We start from the raw sequence: 14,868 nt of genomic DNA on the forward strand, positions 1-14,868 counted from the left end.
ATATGTGTGACATCAATTTAAATGAATAAAATGATCCCCATCTGGAATTAAAATTTATCAGTAGCACTAATTTAATGATCCATTATGGCTTCATAAACGTATACGGGAGGACAACAGCAAGGATTTTGCCTTCCCAACTCTCAGCACAACCTACGATGGACATACAAAGAACTGAAGATTTTTTCTCCCTTCCCTCATCTTTGATTGGGCAGGAGGATGTAAGAGGAAGTTCCTTCTGACTTTTGACAAGCAGTTACTATGAAATGTTTGACAGGATATGTGCCAAGTACAACAACATTGAAAGAACGCTTAATAAGCTTAATTTAGAAAACAAATCTGTTCTATAAATACATAAGATAAACGAGAAGTATTAGAAAGTATGAGTTGATATTCTCAGAAGGGGCCTAGTTTGGAACTTGATTTCATTTTTAAGTATTTGTCAAGCTCATAACGTTTATTTTCAATCTCTTTAAAAACACTGAGTACATTAGGCAACAAACACGAGCACTTAGTACTGATGTCCAGACTTCTGCAGCTTCTAATTCACTTATATTATCTAATGAAAGCTACAAGTGAATTTAATCACAGTTCCAAAAACTGAAAACAAAGCAGGATGATGCAATGATGAAGATCAGCTAGGTTGCAGCCTCTGCAGCACTGTGGGTGCTCCAGCTCCTGCGACAGGCTGTGCTGCTGCTGCTCCAACCATTGCAATGGATCCTGCAGTTGCTCCAATCCCTGCAACAGGCCCTGCAGTCGCTCCAATCCTTGTGACGGATGTGTGGGTACTGTAACCCTTCTAACAGGCCCTACAGTTGCCATGACCCTCACAAATAGCCTTGTGGTCACTCCAATCCCTATAATAAATCCCACAGTTCAACCAGAGAACCAACCAGTACCCATAACTGTTGTTCCCTATAAGCAAGAAGAAAAAACATCTACAAAAGCCTGAACGTTTAACAAGGAGAGAAGCTCATAAGTTAAGATAAGATGAAGGTGGAGTGAGGTGGGAGGAGAAGAAAGAGAAAGAAACTGTCTGACTCCTAACATTGAGTGAGTTATGAGATTTGTGAAAAGATTACAGCCGTTGGCCAGCCAAGTGCAACATGCTTGCAACAGTGGAAGCAATCAAGGGATAGCTGGAAACAGAGCATGTGGACCATGCTACTGCTCAAAGTACTATCCTGGGCCCTGAAAAGCAAGCCGTGTGGTGACACAGCACTCCAGGAAGAACGGACTCATTTCTGAAACAATCCCATAACTACCTGGGCCAAAGAACACAGCTTTGAGTGGTTATATCACATACCCTATCATACATAGTGTCTGGAAAAATCAAATAATACATTGGCCTATTAAAGACTACCTTCAGAGCAATGGCCGCTAGGCCATTCAAACATTGGGACACACTTTTAGCAAAAACCACCTGGTTAGTCAACACCTGGGGATCTGCCAGTGGGGCTGGTCCTGTACAATGAAACATTCTGTGTACCATAGAAGGGGGATAAAGCCCCAGTGGTGCACATAAAGAACATGCTGAGCAAGACAGGCTGGGTCATTCCTGCCTCAGGCAAAGACAAGCTTATTTGTGGGATTGCTTTTGCTAAAGGACCTGGGGGCATGTGGTAGGTAAAGCAGAAGGAAGGGGGTGGCTGTTGTGCACCTCAAAGGGATTCAATGCTGGGTAAGAATAAACAAAAATACGTACTGTATGACGTCAGTTGCTACACAATAAAGCATGCCATTATCGTTATGGTTGTCATAGGCCTTGCCTTGATAACACTAGTACACTAAGAACCACCCAAATTAAAGAATGACTTCTGATGGAGTCAGAACATGCAGTAATCCAACACTGGATTGTCTCCCTTGTACCAAAGGACTGCTACACCCTACAACAGATAGATCCCAAAGTCATGAACTAAATGAACTTCATGGACGGACAGTTTACATGGATGGACCATAGGATATAGGAAAGAGATGTGCATATACATCAAAAAGTAAGATAGGAGATGGTAATTAGTTAGGACATATAAGAAGATTACAGAACCTGAGCATAACGTGAATGGGACAGGATAAGGGGTGGATAATGCCTTAGCTTCAGCAAGGACAGAGAAGTTTTTCTTCAAAGTGGCTGGTACGATGCTATGTTTTGGAGAAGCACCATGTTGCTAACACACCAATGCTTTTAGTTGTTACAGAGTAGTTCTGAACAGAGTCAAGGATGTTTTAGTTTTCTCAGCTTCTCCTACTGTCCAGGAAGAGGGCTGGGAGCAGCACAGGGAGCTGGAAGGGGACAGAATCAGGAGAGCTGACCTAAACCTGGTCAAGGCGATATTCCATACCCTATGCCATGGTATGTAAGGAAAGTTTGAAAAAGAGGAGAATGTTCATCAGGAGAGCAACTGATGCTTTAAGACTGGCTGGGCATCAGTCAATGGGGGCTGAGCAATTGCTTGGGCATCAGTAGTTACACATAAATATACGTGTGTATGTATCATAGTCATTATCCTCTTTTCCCCTTTCTTTTCTCTACATTAATAAATAGTTTTTAACCTCAATCCACTAGTACTACTTGCTCCACCCTCCCTACCCAGTCTCTCCTCCTTCCCCTGGGAAGCTAGAGAGTGAGCCAACAACTGCATAGCTCTAAACTACCTGCCAAATTAAACCACAGCACTACAGAGAAGCAAAATCACCACCCCATTGATCAAGGTCACAAAACTGCAGAACATGCAGTAAGATCAGGTTCTAAAGAAGAGAAGGGATAAAGCACCAGCAGAGAGGACAACACTAACAGTTGGTGGGGAACCAGGCACACACAACCACCCCTGAGCAAAAGCCATATGTCCCATAAATCCAAAGAAATGTCTAGCATTTGGCTGATGACCCTGAAAACAATGCAATGGGAGCAGAGTACAGCACAAGCGTTCCTGAAAGTGGGCATCTTACTTGGCTGAAAACCTACCCCTGAGCTTGCTTTACACAGGACATGGGCGAGAATAAGGAAAGAGCTCTGCCACATCATTCAGCAGAATGCCCCAAATGAAGCCCACCAAAATCCTCAGCTCAGCTTGAAGGATTTTCCCTGTGGGTGGAGGAAAGAAACTAAAAGCTGGCTGGCAATTCAACCAGTAAAAAACAAGTGGCTCCATGCTACCTAAGACTTAATTTAATAACAAAATTGAATATATGCCAGAGAAAAGAAGTAGATATCAATTGAACAACATGCAAATTTTTATTCTCAGGGGTCTACGGGGGCAATAGGGATCTATCAAGTCATATACACACGTGTGAACTGTGGCTGCAAAAGGCCAAAATTAGTCCCATGAGATAGACAGACAACAGCCTCCTCTTCTTGCTTGCTCTGGCCTCCCAGTTCCCCACGCCGCTTCTTCTTTCTTCTGCAGCAGCTTCTGAGAAGTGAGGGTGGACACCGTTAGACCTGAGGAGCAGCAAACTCTCCACCTGAAGGAGACAGGAAACCCAGCATCCCAAAGGAACTCCGCACACAACCACCCAGCCAAGGAAGACTTCACATCCCACCCCATCCCCAACTCATCCCAGCAAAAACTACTTAGAGCAGCTTTTCTCACCACACCGACACATGGCGGAGTTCCAGCCCGTGCTGCAGGGGATCACGGAGGCAGGCAGACTGGGCAAATGTAGCCGGCAACACAAAAAGCGGTGGCCAAAGAGTCAGTTTCCCTGCTTACAGGGGATCCCCAGCCGCTTCCTCCATTGCAAACTCACCAGCTCCCATTACATCAAGGTTGTCCTGTACAAAGTCAACCATGGTGGCATCTTGGCTCACATGAAACGTGACAGTGAGGTTATTTTGCCCAGTGCTCCTCTTCTCGCTGATTTGAGATTCTGCTTCCCATTATTTCATCTTTTTTGTCATTTACCAATTTCTGGTAATGTACTGGTAGTTATAAGTGAGTTTGCCAACTCACAATATATACTGCCATGGATTTACTTCTAGTAGGATACAGATTTTTACATTCTAGTGTAAGTTTTTCTCAAAGCATCCTATCTCTTCCTCCTATAGAGCTTCTTCATCACATTTACTTTCTTAAACACTAGAACACTACTCCAGTTCCTTCCCCTGTTCAACCTTAGTGCCTCTCTCATGTCCTCTCCCATTCCCACCACCTCCTTTGTGAGAAGTAGAAATAAAATTCATATAGGTCATCACTTGAACAGCACAATACTTTTGCTTTATTGTTACTGCCCGCCATTGTCTCGTAGCATCTTCTACTGCGAGGCAGCTCGCTGCACTCGGCGCCTGGCTCCTTGCCCCCTCGTCAGAGTGCGCTCAGAGATCCCGCCTCTTGGAGCCTGCGTGGCGAGCCCAGCTCTGGCCCTGGCCTCCCCATCCATCCTTCTCAGCACAAACTTTTTGGCACCCACCTTCATCTGCCCCCAGCTGCGGCCCGCTCTGTTCCCGTCGCACCCTGGCTCTAGAGACCGCTTTCTACCCGTCCCTCACAACACTCAGTTTCCTTTCAAGCGCTCAGGAGAACAGCTGCCCGCCCGTGCGCCTTATATAGGAGTCCCGGCCGCCCGCCAGCCAATAGGAGCCCGGAACGCCGCTGTCGCTTCCTCAGCATTCCCACCCTTTCTCACAGAGGGCGGCTGGGCTGGGGTCACCTGAAGGTCACAGGCCCCTCCCTCAGGCGTTGCTGCCCTTCCCCTTGGGGCAGCGCCGCCTCACAGGTGGACTCACCTCACAAACCAAGTGCCCTGGCAGAGCTGGCTGTGGGGAACTCATTTCTTCAATTTCAGTGTTTCTTTCAACAGTCACATCAACATTACGTGTTCCTTCCTCAGTAGTAGATGTCCAGAAATGTAATTAAAAATATATATAGTTTTTAAGGAATTCTTCACATGACACCTCCCATCTCTGCCCCTACAGGGAAAATCCCTTCTGAGCTCAGAAATATTGTTACAGAGAGAAAAGGGTGGAAAAAGCTGATGCCTGATGTATGAAGGATATAATGCATTTGTAAACTCAGGATGTTCTTGTTTTATAGAGTTACTTGTATTTTGCAATTTATTTACACACCATGGTTGGCAATGCTCACCTAAGTGCTGTGCATTGCAGTGTATGTTTGCTAAATTCATTTCATTCTGTCCTCGGCTACATCTCATTATAACAATGGTATAAAATAGGCTCAGAAGGAGAGAAAATGATGGATGCAGAACATATGCTGCTCCCACCAACGGGCGATGCCAAGATAGGATGTATCAAAGGCAGAAATGACTCTTGTCAGCTGTGAGGAAAAGATTCCTTCCCTTCAGGGAATCTTTTACCTGGTATGTAACCCAGGCAAGTGGACCACCCTGGAGAAAGGCACCCAGGACCTGAAGGATCTAGCTGTACTACAGATGGTTTATAGCATGAGCATCCAACCTTTTGGTTTGCCTGGGCTGCACTGAGTGAAGAGGAATTGTCGTGGGCCACACATATGTGGGTTGCTCCAAAAGTAATGCCTCCTATTTATTTTTGTGGAAACTGCAACAGATAAAATGAGCGCAGTAACTCCATTTGATAGTGCAAATTCTTAGCTACAAAACACTGTTTTTCAACATAGTCACCACCATTAGCTATACATTTTTGCAAAAAATGAACAAGAGGCTGCTTGCCATGCTCATCAAAATCTGTACCAGCACATGTGACCTACGGTCACTTTCATCACTGCTGAAATGCACTACACACCGTCCCTCTGTGCTCACATCCATAAATGTTCAGCAAGCATCGATGAAGACCAGTGGGTACCATTTTTTCCACATGGAGGAATTTAGTGACAAATATTTTCTTCATACGCACTGCCATGTCAGACATCATTTTGTCAGACTGCCCCTCTGTTGCCATCTATCTCATGACAACAACATGTAATGGAACACTGGTTGAAGGTTCAACCTCTACTGCCATACCACCACCTATTGCCTCTGATGTCATTGGCCAACATTAAGTCTTTAACTCCCAGTGCACTACATGATGTTATGATGTGAAATACCAATAACAAAAAATCATAAAGCCATGACAAAGGATAAACCTGAAAGAGCACAATAGAAGAGCAATGACAGAAACACACTCAGGTGTTGTTCAGGATCTTACTGCCTTCACTCAGTTTTAGATGTGGTTTTGTCCTGGACTAGACAGAGCTTTTTTCAGGATCAGAATAGGAAGATGATTGAGGTAATAGAACCGTCATCCCAGAAACCCAAACTGCAGCAGAACTGCCAGTTTGTACTCACTCAAGGATCATCATGCTTGGTCACCTCTAGTAGGCTTTAAGTTTTACTGACCTTTCTAATAGCTACATTTCTAAGAGCTACATTGGATTTGGTAACAAGCAATAGAACGAACTGACTGATGTCTTTGATAGCACATGTAATCATCTGCAATCAAAATGTGAAGGCATTTCAAATGCAGCCTACTCTTTGTGCGGGCCTTCCATTTGCCATTCAGATGTGCTCTATCCTACTTGTGGGGTACAGTCCTCAATTTCCCATCTCACCTGGCAGTCTGCTAATCAGAGTTTTTTAGTCACAAGGCATGTCTAGTCTGCACTGTAACAACATTAGCAAGAAATACCAAAACTAGCTCTAAAATAGCTATCTGCTATACATGCAAAGCAAATCAGCCTGTGCTGGAGTCCATGCTGCCCTAAATGAACCTCTCCTATACCCAAGCTGGCTATAAGCTCCTTTGAGCTGTGCTGTACTACACTACAGTCATTTCTCCATTAAATTCTCTGAATGAATCTAGACACAACATTTAAATCCACTCTTGTTCAGGGGTGATACATCTACTTCTAGTGGGATTTTTCAAACACTGCTTAAACAGCCGTTAGCTATGATTAGCTTTAGAGTTCACAAATATATTCCATAAGGACAAACGCTTTGCCTTTGGATCAGACCTACATTTGGAGTGTCAGGTGCTTCCAAAAGGAGCCACTGACACCAGCAGCACATACATGCACTCTAACTTAAAATGACATAGAAAATTCATCTCTGAGGAATACTTTTCCAGATTACAGTATAAACATTTCAAGTAGTATCTTTGGAACAGAAAAAGCAATATGGAAAAACATGCCATCTCCCTTACTAGGTACATGAACCTTTTCGTCAGACTTTTCTGGTTTGGAATGCCCCTGCTTATGCAGTAAAACTCAGGGGAAATATTCAGAAGCACACTTTGTGAAGACCTTGCTGTTGAAAAACAAATGGTTATGAAATATTAGAAGACTCCTTTCAAGACAGCGGTGCCTACTGCTCCCATTATAACTCCTATTCATTGTGAACTTAGCCACAAATATCCCACTCACTTGTCTGGCACGGGACCAAACCTTTGCAAACAAGACCAAAGGGTGCTCAAAGGAGTTATCTGCCCATCTCAGGAAAAATGCTCAGTTAGCACTACAGTGACCTTGTTTCAAAGAAAGCACTTTAACATGTATTCCTTTCAAGCATAGGAGAACTCCTGCTGATTTCACTCTCACATCACTGAGGTCAGTCAGGGATTTAGCCAGGATCTAAAAGGAATTAACTCCCCTCACACACAGAGACACAAACACATGCTCTGAATAATGGCCAGAGTGGTCTGCACCTTACAGTCCAAATGTGACCTGTTCCCCTCATCCCTTTCCACTCTCAGCGTAAATCATCAGTTTACCTTTCCTTGAATGAGACTACCCATCTGTTTTATGCAAGCTGTCTACGTACTGAATGAGGATGAGGGGGATACCAAGAAAATGTGACACCCAGTTTACATCTGCATTGCTTTACTACCTAGCAAGCCTAGAGAATGTGTTAGTTGCTTAGCACATTTAAACACTTAAATACTTGAAACGGAACTGCAAAGGCACAACAAAAGTCAGAATCATCCGTATAGGTTGTTAGAGTTAGGGTAGCATGGTTAGGTTGTGGTTGGACTTGATGATCTTGAAGGTCTTTTCCAACCTGAGCAATTCTATGATTCTATATTTAAAGATAGCTTTAAAAAGTGGTGGTTTACACTTACAGAAGACTGCAAGCAAACACAACAGCACCCTCATGTAACTGGACTGTAAGAAGGAATTTTTGATGACTTCCAGGTGTTTTCAAGTCAGGTTCCTTGTGATTACCCTGTTCCTTACAAAAGCAAGGCCATACTACCTTGCAAGCAGACCTCTGTTACAGGGGTTTGAGCACCAGGAATGGGGAAGAGCTTAATATCAGAAGACATTATACACTTCAGCCATGTGGGAGAATTCGATTAAATCATACAAGTCCCTGATCCAAGTAGCATATGGCTAAAGCTGTCAAGCAGTCATGACCAAACTGCCCCCATGTCTGGATTTAATTATATCATTTAATAATACAGCTGCCTAATAAAAAAGAGTTGGACATCAAAATATTCCCAGAGTTCTGTCAATCACACATGTAAGAACCACAGTGAAAATGAAGAACAGACAATATTCACAAAATGAGTATACAAAGCTTCTTATTGAAGACAAGAATAACAAAAACGTCTATAGACAAATGGATAACTGCAGAATGAATGCACCAATGCTATCAAGAATTCCTACACTGAAAAAATTCAACCAAAACTACTGAAAGAATGTAGTTCTGTTTCATATGGTCCCACTGATTTCACAAGAATTGGGATCCACAGAATGATAGAATGCCTCAGAAATACATATTTTGCTAGAGTTCTGCAAGCATTTAAAAAAATCACACAGGAACATACTTGTAATTAATATTATGGGTGTACAAAGAACATGATTCAGAATGAAACATGATCATAATTAACGAGAGGAAGAGAAGTTCCAAAATCTCTTTTCAGTTGCTACAGTGAAAACTATTTCTATGTATACATTTGCAAAATGAAGCTGAAGTACTGAAAAGTAGCTTCAAAACAACAGATGGACCAAACGTACAACCTGTATTACAACAGCACTAGAGACACAGTAGTACTACTACAAATACGTTTAGTCCTTTCCTTTCAAAGTCTCTCTCTAGTCACTTAATGGGAATCACCTGTTAACTGTTACAATGACTGTTTCCACAAGGCTCACAAAACCCCTACAGTATCCCTAAGAAATAACAAATCATGTAAACAAAGCAGGAAACATGACGTGGCAACTCGAACAAACCAACTACACCCTGTATTTCTCATGCAGTTATCTGGTATGTGCACTTGTGTACTTGTTTTCAATAAGCAGATTGAATTCACAGCGTAATAATTCACTACCCATAAACTCCATAGGACAATGGTACTACAGAAGCTTTGAATCAGAAAGGAGGCTAAGAAAACATGATGCTGTTTATTCCCTAGCACGGGATCAAAAACACCCACTGACAAATACAAGTCCTCTTCTTTATGGTATCACCGCAGCACTGAGGAAGCTCCAACTCTGTTACTTCCCACCTGCCTTACTATCCTGCCTCTATGCTACACTTCAGATAAATATTCTCTTAATGTACAAACAGAGTGAAATGGGTTAAAAACATGCATTGCTCACCATGCTATGTTCATTGTTCTTAGCAGGTCATACTGGTGCCCCTTATGATGGTTGTTTTTTTGCACTTCCAATAATAAGGTACTGCTAAGATTCTTAATAAGTCCAGTTCTGCATGTATGAATTTCTAAAGGTTCAAGGTGAAAAATACCATGAGAGAGTACTGCAGAGAAGCATTCACTCTCAGGATGTTTTCAGCCATTGACTGGTGATTACAAAAAGGAGAAAGAGCTTTTTAGTCTGCCTTTCAAGCCTTGTAGCGGTGAAAGGAAGGCTGCTATCTGAAAGCTACTCATTTTCTATGTGCTGTGCTCTACTTGCTTCCCATGTGCACACGACACAGCTGCCAGATTTAATAACCATGTCAGCCTGCTTTCCCCATAAAGCAGCAGAGAGATGACAGGATGAAGATGAAGTAGCCAGCATGTTAATCTGTAGCTATGGCCACATTAAACCTTGAATGAATGTCATCAGTTTATTGCTCTTGAAGAAAAAAAAAAAAACAGTCACTGGTTTGGTCACTGGAATTCCAGAAATGCAAATCCATACTTGCCTTCAGTGACATTAAAGTACGTTAAAGAAATGGCTTCTTTTTCCGTCAGTTAACAAATCCTAGGACTTGAGTTAATTCCTTTCCAGAACATCCTGATCTTTAACTATACTTTTTCCCAAGCAGCACATACTTTACCCCAAAAGAAGAAAACCATTAACCAACAAATTAGTCAAGAATCATTCCTCTCCAGAAGGATTTCCATACCTGTCTTTGCTGACTTCTTTCAGAAAAGAGGAGTTAATAAAAGGGGGAAATTCTCATTTACCATTTAAATCCTCCCATGTACAGCGGTTCCTTGAGCTCTGGACGTCCTTATCAGACATGGTCACTTCACTGCCAATGTGGAGCATTTCCGTACCTCCATCTGCACAACCAGTTCCATGGAAGGGAGGGGTGGGCAGAGCATATGTGCCAAGAGAAGGTGTCAGTCATACAGTCCAAACTTACGAGCTAAAAATAAACCCAGAAACGTATGGCTGAATTTGCTACAATGCAGAGATTTTATGATATCTGTGTGTGCCTCTCACTCTCTTTCATCTGTATTCCTTTCACTTCCCCTAGAGGTACCTGTCTCAGCAGGGAGTGGTTTCTGTGCAAACTATGGACTTTTGGTTTTCCCCTCAAAGAAAGCATTACTATGGCAACCTTATGTAATGCATATGGCCTAGGTTCTTTTTCAAAATTAGGTAATACTGAAGTTCTCATTATAAAATTGGAGCTGATTTGTCTTGGGGGCAAGAAACACAGTTACCTAAAAATGATATCGGAGTAGGAGATACAAAACAAATGATATTACAAATTAAAGGAGAGCATGGGGGACACTGTCAGATCACCACTTGCAAAAAAAAAAAAAAAAAAAAAAAGTAACTTCTGAACTTCAGTAAAAAAGGTCTATTATTTTGCCTTTGTGGGAAGTGAGGAGGAACGCAGGCATTCAACTGATGTCAGGGCTCAATGCAGCAATCAGTACTGCATATTGAAGTGCGGGGGATTTTTCAGCTTATTTATTCTTCCACCAGCAGGGATCTCACTACGTCTACTCTGTTCAAAAGTGAAATATCAGCCTCAATGTTGCTTATTACACATAATGAAATAGTGCCACATTAAAACTCAAGGAAGTGCCTGAAAGGAGCTGTACAAGTCAGTGAGGCACAGCATGCAGCGGAGCAGAAGCAGAAAAGGCAAACTGCTGTTTGTATCTTTCCTCTCAGCTAAGAGGAGAGGAACCTATCCACAACCATGGCAGGGAGAGCAGATCTATCAGATCCTGTCTGGGAGATGGGAAGATGAAGGCCCTGGTACTGGGGCTGCGCAGGCTGAGAAGGACTCACCTTCTAAGTCAGCAGTTGAAGTCCTGCATGGCTGGGAATGACATGAAATTGTGGCCATGTAACAGATGGTTAGTGACCCCCGTGAAACAGGTAGGGAGTGTGCCTCCCTGCCAGCCATGCCTGCAGATAGCCTTTTTATTGGTAAGAGAAATCACCAGTCAAATGGTTAAGAAATCAGAGCTACCTGTTTACACCAAATAAGTGACTTCAGTTTGAAGAATATTGCTGGGCAAATGTTGTGTTTAACCTGGCAGGTGGCTAAGTACCATACAGTCGCTCACTCACTCGCCAGTGGGTTGGGCAATAGAATCAGGAAAAAAAAAAAAAAAAAAAGTAGAACTCGTGGGTTAAGATAAACCTATTTACTAAGATAGAGAAAAGGAAAAGCATAACACTTATGAATATATAAATATATACAAATGCATGCAACAAGTGATGCACAAACACTTGCTCACCACCCCCTGACCGATGCCCAGCTAGCCCCACCAGCAGCAGAAGAAAGCACAGTGAAGCCCCATCCTCTTAAGAACTCCTGCTTGATGTCATATGGTACAAAGTATCCCTTTGGGCAGTTTCAGTCAGCTCTCCTAATTCTATTCCCTCCCAGCTCCTTGGGCCCTTTGCTGAGAAAGGCCCTGGCTCCGTACAACACTGCTTCTCAGCAACTATAAATATCAGTGTGTTATCGACATTGTTTTTCTCCTAGAGCCAAAACATTGCATTATTCCAGATAGTCTGAAGAAAACAATTCCATCCCAGCTGAAACTAAGACAGGAAACACGAGTAAAATTCTACCTTTGAGGGATCTGTGTTGTGACTCAGTGGATGACTCTCTCTTCAGAACTGTTGATCTTGCAACTTTTATTAGCATAGCATATATTAGTACACATGGGCACTGATTTTTCTCCTCCGTACATACTTGAAAGACAAACAAGAGCGAACAGCTAACCTACAGAATATTTCCCAAAAGCTTAAGTAAGATCCTCTGACACTGCACTGTGCAAAGGGGCATTCACTGTAGATGAGCAATGCAGGCAGGCAGCATTGCTTCAAACCACACAGCCTTTACATTCCTGTCTTGTGTACAAGGATGACTCATGCTGCCTGGAGGCGATGTGTTGATTGGGATGTTGCTTCTCCAAGCAGCTATTCAAGAACCAAGTCCAGGGGTTCACAAAGAAGCTGCTGATGACACAATGTCTGGAACATTCTATAAGCCAAGCCCCCTGCAAGGGGATTTCTCTAACTGGGAGATGTTTGACTTGTAAGTTAAAAAAGAAAACTGCTCCATGGATTGCTTTGAACACCCAAACTGACTTATGCAGTACACCTATTTTGACAAGCACACTGACAGATTATTATTTGTCAGAGGCTGTGCACACACATTATGAGCTAGACCTTTTTGTCTGTGAAACTCAATAGCTCAATGAAGATGTGAAAGTACCAAAAATTCTCTCTTTTGCAGAGAAAAACAAAGGGATTTTGGAGCATGTTGTTAACTTAAACTGGGTTTGGGACAGTTCACCATCACCAGAACATTCTCTGCACCTTACATGACTGAAATTTTTGTGATTTATCACATATCTAGTCAAATATTACACAGGAGTCAGGCCTATCAGATCTTTGAACCTCAGTTCTCATGTCCTATCCAGAGGATAGAACTACACCACAGTGGAATTACACCACAGTGTATCCCAAACCATCTTCTGCTTTCTAAAATAAAAATAAAAAAACAGAAATTATTGAATTGAGATCATTTTTTTCAGTTTCTATTATTATTATTTTATCAATATATTCCCAGGAGAACCAAAATCTGAGTAATTGAACACGTAGCTGATAGAAAGACCGGAATCAAATCCACCCCCCAGCATGCTGGGTAGTTCTTTTACTATCTGTAAACAGCATGAACTTGGATCCATCTCCACTTACCTATGGAAATATTCACTTCATGGTCACTTGCTGTTTCCTCAAGCATATAAGAGAGTGTACGGGCATTAGGCTCAGAAGTCGGCATCTCACTACTACCAGTGTAGTAAGGTAAGTTGCCTAAGAAAGAACATTACAGCACTTACATTTCTTATTCTAAGTGCTTTCTTTAGCTACCTGGGAATTTCAAGCTACACAGATTTCTGATCTCACTAAGTGACTTGGCTGAGATTCTGCTCTTGAAGGCAGTTAGACAGATTTGTGTATGCAGCAGGGCTCAGGCACACTGAGATGCAACTGTAGCTTGTGAACTTGCTGTTAGTTTCCTTCCAGCACAGAGTTAGCTCACTCCAGGAGTATAAGCTTCTCTTGACAGCTCAGGATGTGAAATAACAGTCTCTCAGAGAAAAGACTCAGAAAACATGTAACTGAGCTATTATGACCTGATGTTGTTTGGCACATGTCACTCAACATGACGGCAATCCTACAGCTGAGAAAGGGGCTGTAGGACTTCCAGAGGCTTTCTAAAATGGTATACCAGCAGTATTTATTATACATTTCCCATATCTTTTCCCATGTCATTACATCAGCTCTATGAAAAGATATATTAGTAACGCAATATTACAACCGGCCTTGCTCAAAGATAGAAGTGTCAATAGAAACATTTGCACAAAATTACATTCCTTATTCCAGATAAATCTCTATTTCATATGCCATCTCAATTAATTTCACACTAGGCTTTTACATAGACAAGCTACATATAATTCCAGGATATTGACCATTTATCAGATGTGTATTGCTTTTTGATACTGCAGTCTCTTTCCTCCCATAGTCCTCTGCGGGATTAAATGGGATGGGTGGTGCCTGCGAGCACCAAGGAAGGAATCGGGGAGTCACGGCGGGTGGTGCCTGCGAGCACCTGGGAGGAGCAGGGGGGGTCACGGGTATATGGGGCGGTCGCGTGTACGGGTATAAGTAGCCTTGTTGCGCAGCATTAAATTGGCATTTCGGCGCTACATACCGTGTATGTGTCCCGTATGCCCCCGCACGCGGAGGTGCGGACGGAAGGGAAGCCTTAGTACGTTGTCGTAGACAACAATTGGTGACCCCGACGTGATAAGATGGAGCGCGGAGAGGCGCTCGGAGCGCAGGGGCGCTCGAGAAGGAGCGCGGAGAGGCGCTCGGAGCGCAGGGGCGCTCAAGGGGGAGCACGGAGAGGTGCTCGGAGCGCAGGGGTGCTCGACAGCGTACTCCAGTATGTCTTCATCGCTGGAGAGGATGCTGAGAGTCCACTACAAGGTATTACAGCCTTTACCGATGCCGCTGGAAAAACGCAGCGGTATGCAATGGCCTGGTTTAACCAAGGCGTGTGGTGTTCTTAAGTTAGAGAAGATAAGACTTGCTCGATACAACAGTTGGAGCTCTTGCCTGCCCGATGGGTTAAGCCGGCGCCTGTAGCATCCCTAGCACCAGCAAGAGCACAGGACCCCCACCCTGTACTGCCCAAAGAGAACACAGCTCTCCCCAGCACCAGCAGCGCTCAAGGCATCCA

The 14,868-nt window shown here is 43.1% G+C and overlaps 1 long non-coding RNA gene across 10 annotated transcripts in view; it reads right to left on the reverse strand.

Moving 5' to 3' along the window:
• The window catches only part of LOC110398148, a 31,217-nt gene that overhangs the window by 11,074 nt on the left and 5,275 nt on the right, over nucleotides 1-14,868 (reverse strand). For 2 of the 10 annotated variants that reach the window (XR_002438205.1, XR_002438201.1), the window contains one exon: nucleotides 10,325-10,509. This is a non-coding gene — a long non-coding RNA (uncharacterized LOC110398148). Of the gene's footprint in view, nucleotides 1-3,285; nucleotides 3,463-3,590; nucleotides 4,707-10,324; nucleotides 10,510-13,319; nucleotides 13,437-14,868 lie in introns of those variants that run through there. The other 8 variants (XR_002438208.1, XR_002438210.1, XR_002438206.1 and 5 more) reach the window with 8 other exon arrangements.

This window comes from Numida meleagris, chromosome 4 (assembly GCF_002078875.1).
Source record: "Numida meleagris isolate 19003 breed g44 Domestic line chromosome 4, NumMel1.0, whole genome shotgun sequence".
NCBI lineage: Eukaryota > Metazoa > Chordata > Aves > Galliformes > Numididae > Numida > Numida meleagris.